This window comes from Ascaphus truei, chromosome 8, assembly GCF_040206685.1.
Source record: "Ascaphus truei isolate aAscTru1 chromosome 8, aAscTru1.hap1, whole genome shotgun sequence".
NCBI lineage: Eukaryota > Metazoa > Chordata > Amphibia > Anura > Ascaphidae > Ascaphus > Ascaphus truei.
The window spans coordinates 74251477-74258643 of NC_134490.1; positions in this window are offsets into that span (position 1 = coordinate 74251477).

Genomic DNA, 7167 nt, shown 5'->3' on the forward strand with positions numbered 1-7167 from the left:
TAGACAAGTAGCTTGCCCAGAAAGTATTTGAAGGCAAGACAGGAAAGGTGAACTTTGCGCCTAGACTCGAGTGATGACAAATCTAGTTCTTTGAGCATTTCGCAAAAGACACTGATAATGGCAAAAACAGAGCTCCTTATACTTCCTCCCAAACCTGGCCCTACAACCTCCTTCCACATTGCTATTGGAAATACGATCATTCACCCAGTAGCCCAAGCACGCTGCCTAGGGGTTACACTTGATTCCTCTCTCTCATTCTCCTCTCATATTCAAAACGTTTCTAAAACTTGTCGCTTTTTCCTCCGCAATATCACAAAGATACGCCCTTTCCTCTGTTACTCAACTGTTAAAACTCTGACTCAGGCCCTCATTCTCTCACGTCTCGATTACTGCAACCTCCTGCTGTCCGGCCTTCCTGCCTCTCACCTGTCTCCCCTACAATCTATCCTAAACGCTGTTGCCAGAATCACTCTACTCTTTCCTAAATCTGTCTCCGCATCTCCCCTCCTGAAATCCCTCTCCTGGCTTCTGATCAAATCACGTATCTCACACTCAATTCTCCTGCTCACTTTAAAAGCTTTACATTCTTCTGCCCCTCCTTACATCTCAGCCCTAATTTCTCGCTATGCACCATCCCGACTCTTGCGTTCTTCTCAAGGATGTCTTCTTTCTACCCCCTTTGTATCTAAAGCTCTCTCCCGCCTTAAAACTTTCTCACTTTCTGCCCCACACCTCTGGAATGCCCTTCCCCTCAGTACCCGACTAGCACCCTCTCTATCCACCTTTAAGACTCACCTTAAGACACATCTGCTTAAAGAAGCATATGAGTAGCACTGGATAATCATGGACACATGACACATAAAGCTTGGCCCCCTGCAGACGCACTTACTAGAATTCCCTCCTACTGTCTCTGTACGTTCTCCCTACCTACCAATTAGATTGTAAGCTCCTCGGAGCAGGGACTCCTCTTCCTTAATGTTACTTTTATGTCTGAAGCACTTATTCCCATGATCTGTTATTTATATTATTTGTTATTTATATGATATGTATTACTACTGTGAAGCGCTATGTACATTTATGGCGCTATATAAATAAAGACATACAATACAATGTGTGTTGTAGTTGCATTGGAGGACAAAACGGCATATTGCGTTGTAGAGGGTATCAAGTTTGCTAAGGTGGGTTTGGGGTGCCGTGCCATATACTGTGTCCCCATTGTCTATAATTGGCATTAGCATCTGCTGTGCGATACACTTTCTGATCAGAAGATTTAGGGAGGATTTGTTCCTATAAAGTACACTTAGTTTGGCATAGGTTTTAGATGTCAGGGTATCAATGTGCATCCCAAATGTTAAATGGGAGTCAACCCATATGTCCAAGTATTTAAAACTAGTAACAAGGGCTAGGATGGTATTTGCTTTGCATTGGTTCTGATCTGGAGCTCAGTCACTGGAAGCTTAAAAATGTAGCCTTGGTCCCAAATACCATTGTTACAGTCTTGTGTATATATATAATCTCCCTCAGTCTGCATGTATATATAAATATCACCTTGGCATGGTAATTGGAGTTTGTGCACCTATAGGAAGCAAAGGAGCAAAAGTCATCAAACACCGGAGCTTTGGGAATATCCGAGCACACAGTACCTGTAACACAATATAACACAACACCATAATGAATATTTGTTGTGTTGTGTCAATGTAACATACATATGTACAATATACCTTATAACACTATCCCCCAGCCTCTCACCTCATTCCCCCCCTCCTCCCTACCATGGTATTTCAACTCCCCCAGGTCTGTGACACCATGGTACCTCCCCCCAGGTTTCTTATCCCGTGGCTCACCCCCTGGTCTCTCATCCCGTGGCACCCAGGCCCGCCGAAAGGGTGGGGGAACAGGGATATATGTCCCAGCCCAGCGACGTGAGAGAGGGGGGGGGAAGAAAGCGGGAGAGAGGGGGGGGGAAGAGAGAGAGGGGGGAGAAAGAGAGAGGGGGAAGAGAGAGAGAGGGGGGAGAGAGAGAGGGGAGAAAAAGAGAGAGAGAGGGGGGAGAGAGAGAGGGGGGGGGGGTGAGCGAGAAAGAGAGGGGGAACAATTAGAGAGAGTGGGGCAGTGAGTGAGGGAAGAGAGAGGGAGGGAGGGAGGGAGGAAGGAGTGTGTGAAAGTGGGAGCACCTCTCCATCACTCAACAACCCGGGGCCCAAGTGGAGACTCTATTCCTGGGCCCCAGGAAAACTGTTGGTAGCCTGGTGGCACCTGCCACATGCCCAATCTCTAACGCCGTGCCTTACACACCCCATCAGCTCCCAACCTCTCACCTAATGGCAGAACCCCTCTCCCCAAGTCTCTCACCCTGTGGCACTTCTCCGTGGTTCTCCAGCTTGTCCAGCCACTGTAGGAAGTTGTTGTTACAGCCGTGAAGGAATCGCAGCTTGCACATCGCTCGGTTGTAGTGCTTCAAGGAACTGAAGGACTGCAAGTACTCGACATCAGCGACAGGCGACCCTGTGGGGAGGGGCGATGGAGAGGGCCCTAAACAGAGGACCCCAGAGAGGGCCAACCCTGAGAAAGAGACAGAGCAAGCATCAATACTACCTGCATAGCATTGAAATACACCCTGCAGAGCCTCAATACCCTCTGTAAAGCATCAATACTACAGACAAAGCATTGCCACTACCTGCAGCGCATCAATTCTGCAGCCAGAGCATCAATGCTACCTGCATGGGCGCTTTTCTACTGGTAGAGTATCAATACTGAAAAAATGTGATTGTAACGGCGCTTACTTATAACAATGTCCTAAAAAAGTGAAATATGTATAACAATGTGTTTAAAAGCAAATGACAGAAATAATATCTACGACTTCAATTGCAATGTGAACTGTGATCTATTAGTTAATTATGTGATAAATCCACCACCCAGTGTAAAAGGTGCTAATAGAAAAGCTACTCAAAACCCTTATAAAGACTGTTCTCTTAGTCTTTTTGATTGCAGAATTCCTCAAAGATACAGGGGAGCGCCAAGGTTCACGTGATTATATGAAAAAGAAAGATAAAGGCAACATAGTGTGATACAGTCTCAGTTTTTTTCTTTCTTTCTAGTGAAGAAGGTAATCCACTCACAATTTTCCTTTCAAAAATCAGGCATTACAGAGACACTTCTCTCTCTGTTTAGAGCAATGAGCATGGATATCCACAGGTGTAGACCCCTTTCACTTATTTCTCCACCACCGCACGAATACCCAGAAATAATAAGAAATACCAAAATTGCGCAATAACGTCTTAAAATGTATTGGAGATCATCACAGATAAAACATATGGCTATGCACTCACATAAGGAATAATAGGTACAGTCATTGTACGAAATCCTGATAGATAAAGCAATTCATCGGTACACAGTGTGTTTCTTCCCTCTGCTTCTCTGCTCCCATCTACGTCACATCCGGTTGACGCAGGGCTGTGGGCGGAAGTGCTGTGAGGGGGATCTCCGGCTGCCAGGACTTCGTAACTGTGACTTGCACAGACTGGATGCTGGACAAAGGATTCTACGCGTTTCGTCGGTACGACTTCTTCAGGATTCCTGCGTCAACCGGATGTGACGTAGATGGGAGCAGAGAAGCAGAGGGAAGAAACACACTGTGTACCGGTGAATTGCTTTATCTATCAGGATTTCGTACAATGACTGTACCTATTATTCCTTATGTGAGTGCATAGCCATATGTTTTATCTGTGATGATCTCCAATACATTTTAAGACGTTATTGCGCAATTTTGGTATTTCTTATTATTTCTGGGTATTCGTGCGGTGGCGGAGAAATAAGTGAAAGGGATCTACACCTGTGGATATCCATGTTCATTGCTCTAAACAGAGAGAGAAGTGTCTCTGTAATGCCTGATTTTTGAAAGGAAAATTGTGAGTGGATTACCTTCTTCACTAGAAAGAAAGAAAAAAACTGAGACTGTATCACACTATGTTGCCTTTATCTTTCTTTTTCAGAGTATCAATACTACCTGCATAGTTTCAATACCACCTGCAGAGCAGCAATATTACCTACAGAGCCTCACTACTACTTGCAAAGCATTGAATAACTACATGCAGAGCATCACTACTGCAGCCAGAGCCTCAATGCTATCTGCACAGGAGCACATCATTATCGATAGAGTATCAATACTACATGAATAGCTTCAATACCTCCTGAAGAGCAGCAATACTACCTACAGAGCATTAATACTACCTGCACAGAATTGCATCACTACCTGCAGAGCATCGCATCACTAACTGCAGAGCATCAATACTATCTTCAGAAACTCAAAACTATCGTCAGAGCAGCACTACAAGCTGCAGAGCATTGTTACTACATGTAGATCGTTGCCTGCAGAGCATCACTAACTATGAAGCATTAAAGCTGCAGAGTTTATTTACTAAAGTCTCCCATCTAAATCTGGGGCAAAAAACAGCACAAAATATATCAAAGAAAGGAAATCCATGGAAAGTAACAGGAGGTTTTCATCTGATAAATCTGGGGCCTGTTTGCAGCCAGGAGACTTTTAGAAATAACCCCCTACTTGCAGATCATCAATACAACTAATAGAGCATTGCATCAATACTACCTTCAGAGCATCAATACTAATTGCAGATCATCAATACAACTACAGGCATACCCCGGTTTAAGGACACTCACTTTAAGTACACTCGCGAGTAAGTACATATCGCCCAATAGGCAAACGGCAGCTCACGCATGCGCCTGTCAGCACGTCCTGAACAGCAATACCGGCTCCCTACCTGTACCGAAGCTGTGCGCAAGCGGGGAGACTATAGAGCCTGTTACACATGCGTTATTTACATCAGTTATGCACGTATATGACGATTGCAGTACAGTACATGCATCGATAAGTGGGAAAAGGTAGTGCTTCACTTTAAGTACATTTTCGCTTTACATACATGCTCCGGTCCCATTGCGTACGTTAATGCGGGGTATGCCTGTATACCATAAAACACTATTACATCCATGCTCCGGTCCCATTGCGTACGTTAATGCGGGGTATGCCTGTAGTAGAGCATTGCATCAATACTACATTCAGAGCATCAATACAACTTGCAGAGCATCACTACTACTTTCAGAGCATCACTACTACCTGCAGAGAATCACTACTACTTATAGAGCATTCATACTACCTGCAGAGTATCATTACTACTTATAGTGCAATACTACTACTTGCAGGTTATTACTACTACATGCAGAGTATCACTAATACCTGCAGGATATACCACTACTAGCTATAGAGAATCACAACTACTTACAGAGCATCACTACTACCTGCAGAGTATCACTACTACTTATAGTGCAATACTACTACTTGCAGATCATTACTACTACCTGCAGGATATCACTACTAGCTGTTGAGAATCACAACTACTTACAGAGCATCACTACTACCTACAGAGCAGTATTACCTGTAGTTCATTACTACTACCTACACAGCAGTATTACCTGTATGGCATCACTACTACCAACAGAGCTTTGCTCCAACGCTTGTATGCTGTAGAGCGTTGCTACGCGAGGGCGTAAGGCATCTCTTACCCAGAGCCAGGAGAAAGCCTCGCCCTCCCCATGCCATGTCCTGACCGTCACACACCTGTAACACAAACAGGTGACATCACAATTCATAACACACTGTGACATCACAGGTTCCCCTGTGACATCACTGGCCTCACATACTCTCCGCCCCCCCCGCCTCTTCGTGTATCTGTCAGGGTTATAATGTCATGTAATCTGGCACTTCTTGCTTCCCATTTAAGTACTTATGTTATTTCCAATCTACTTGGCGAAAATAATGATAATAAATAATATTGTGGTTTATGTCTGATTCCATTATCCGGTAAGAAACAGGAAAGGTCAAACAAAGTCAGGACAAGACCCAATAAAAGATTATTTAAAAAGACCATTTAAAATCGAGTATTGTTGGAGATGGAGTATGAGAAGGATGCTGTTTCTCTGAAGTAAGACAAGAATATTTCTAGTTGCTAATGGAGCTCAAACTACTATGATCACTTAATGCCCTTTAATTAAAACTAGATAGGAGACTATTTAAAAAAGACAATTTTAAATCGAGTATTGGTGGAAATGGAGGACGCTGGTTCAGCCCTTGCTCACTTGCTCTTTTATGCAGTGAAGTAAAACAAATCTTGTTTTGCAGTAAAGGAAAAATATATGCAGGCCACCGAATTTTAGCAAATAATTCATATATTACTTGCGCTCAGTCAAAACATTAGATGATATCAGATATTTGGCTGGCACACCTAATAAAGAAGTAATTGGAGGAACAGAAGCAGAATTCTTAATGATTGACCACCCTCAGATACAAGTATGTTACTGTATGTTGGAGCAGAGTGCATGGTTTTTCCAAGTAAGACAGGACAAGAATACAAGTTGGAACGGAGGCGGTGCCTACCCAGGTGGGGTGCAAGAAGGACGTTCTTCCACTTCAAGTAAGAAGACATGAATACTACTAGTTGGAGACCCAGACTACTGTTACCTTTCAATCAAATCAAGTATGTTATGTTGTGGTCTTAAGCCCTGGCTCTTTCATAAAGCAAACATCCTCTTACTAGACCCCGCTGCTGGGCCAGCAGCAACAAAACACTATTCTGTACAATGTACTTGCATGCGTTTTTCACAAAGGAGAAAAGAAAAAGGAGTATGTCCTGCAGCCCTCCCTTTCACATACTCGCGTCACAGATTAAACAGTTAGGACATACATACAGAACAAAGTAAGCACTGTTCCTACATGGATAGTATGTCTTTGGCTGGCAGCGCTGTAGGAGTACTGGCTTGTTTGAACTCTCACAAAATGACCATGATGACTACCCCCATGTCACCTTCCCAGCATTATTTTCACTGCCTGCTGTGTGTGTGTCGGTATTTACACTCCCATCCCAACTCCACATGCAAAATGGTGTGTGCCCTTTGTGATTATTATATTGGTGCCAATCAGCAACAAGGATTATTGATTTTGATTCATCTTCCTCATCTTCATCATCATCATCGCTGTCAGCAGGACCTAAAATAAGCTCATCCTTACTGGAATCTGCTGCTAATTGTTCCTTTTTTAATTTGCCCATAATAATATTCATTGAACTTGCTGTAATGTAGTTCATTTTGATGAATACC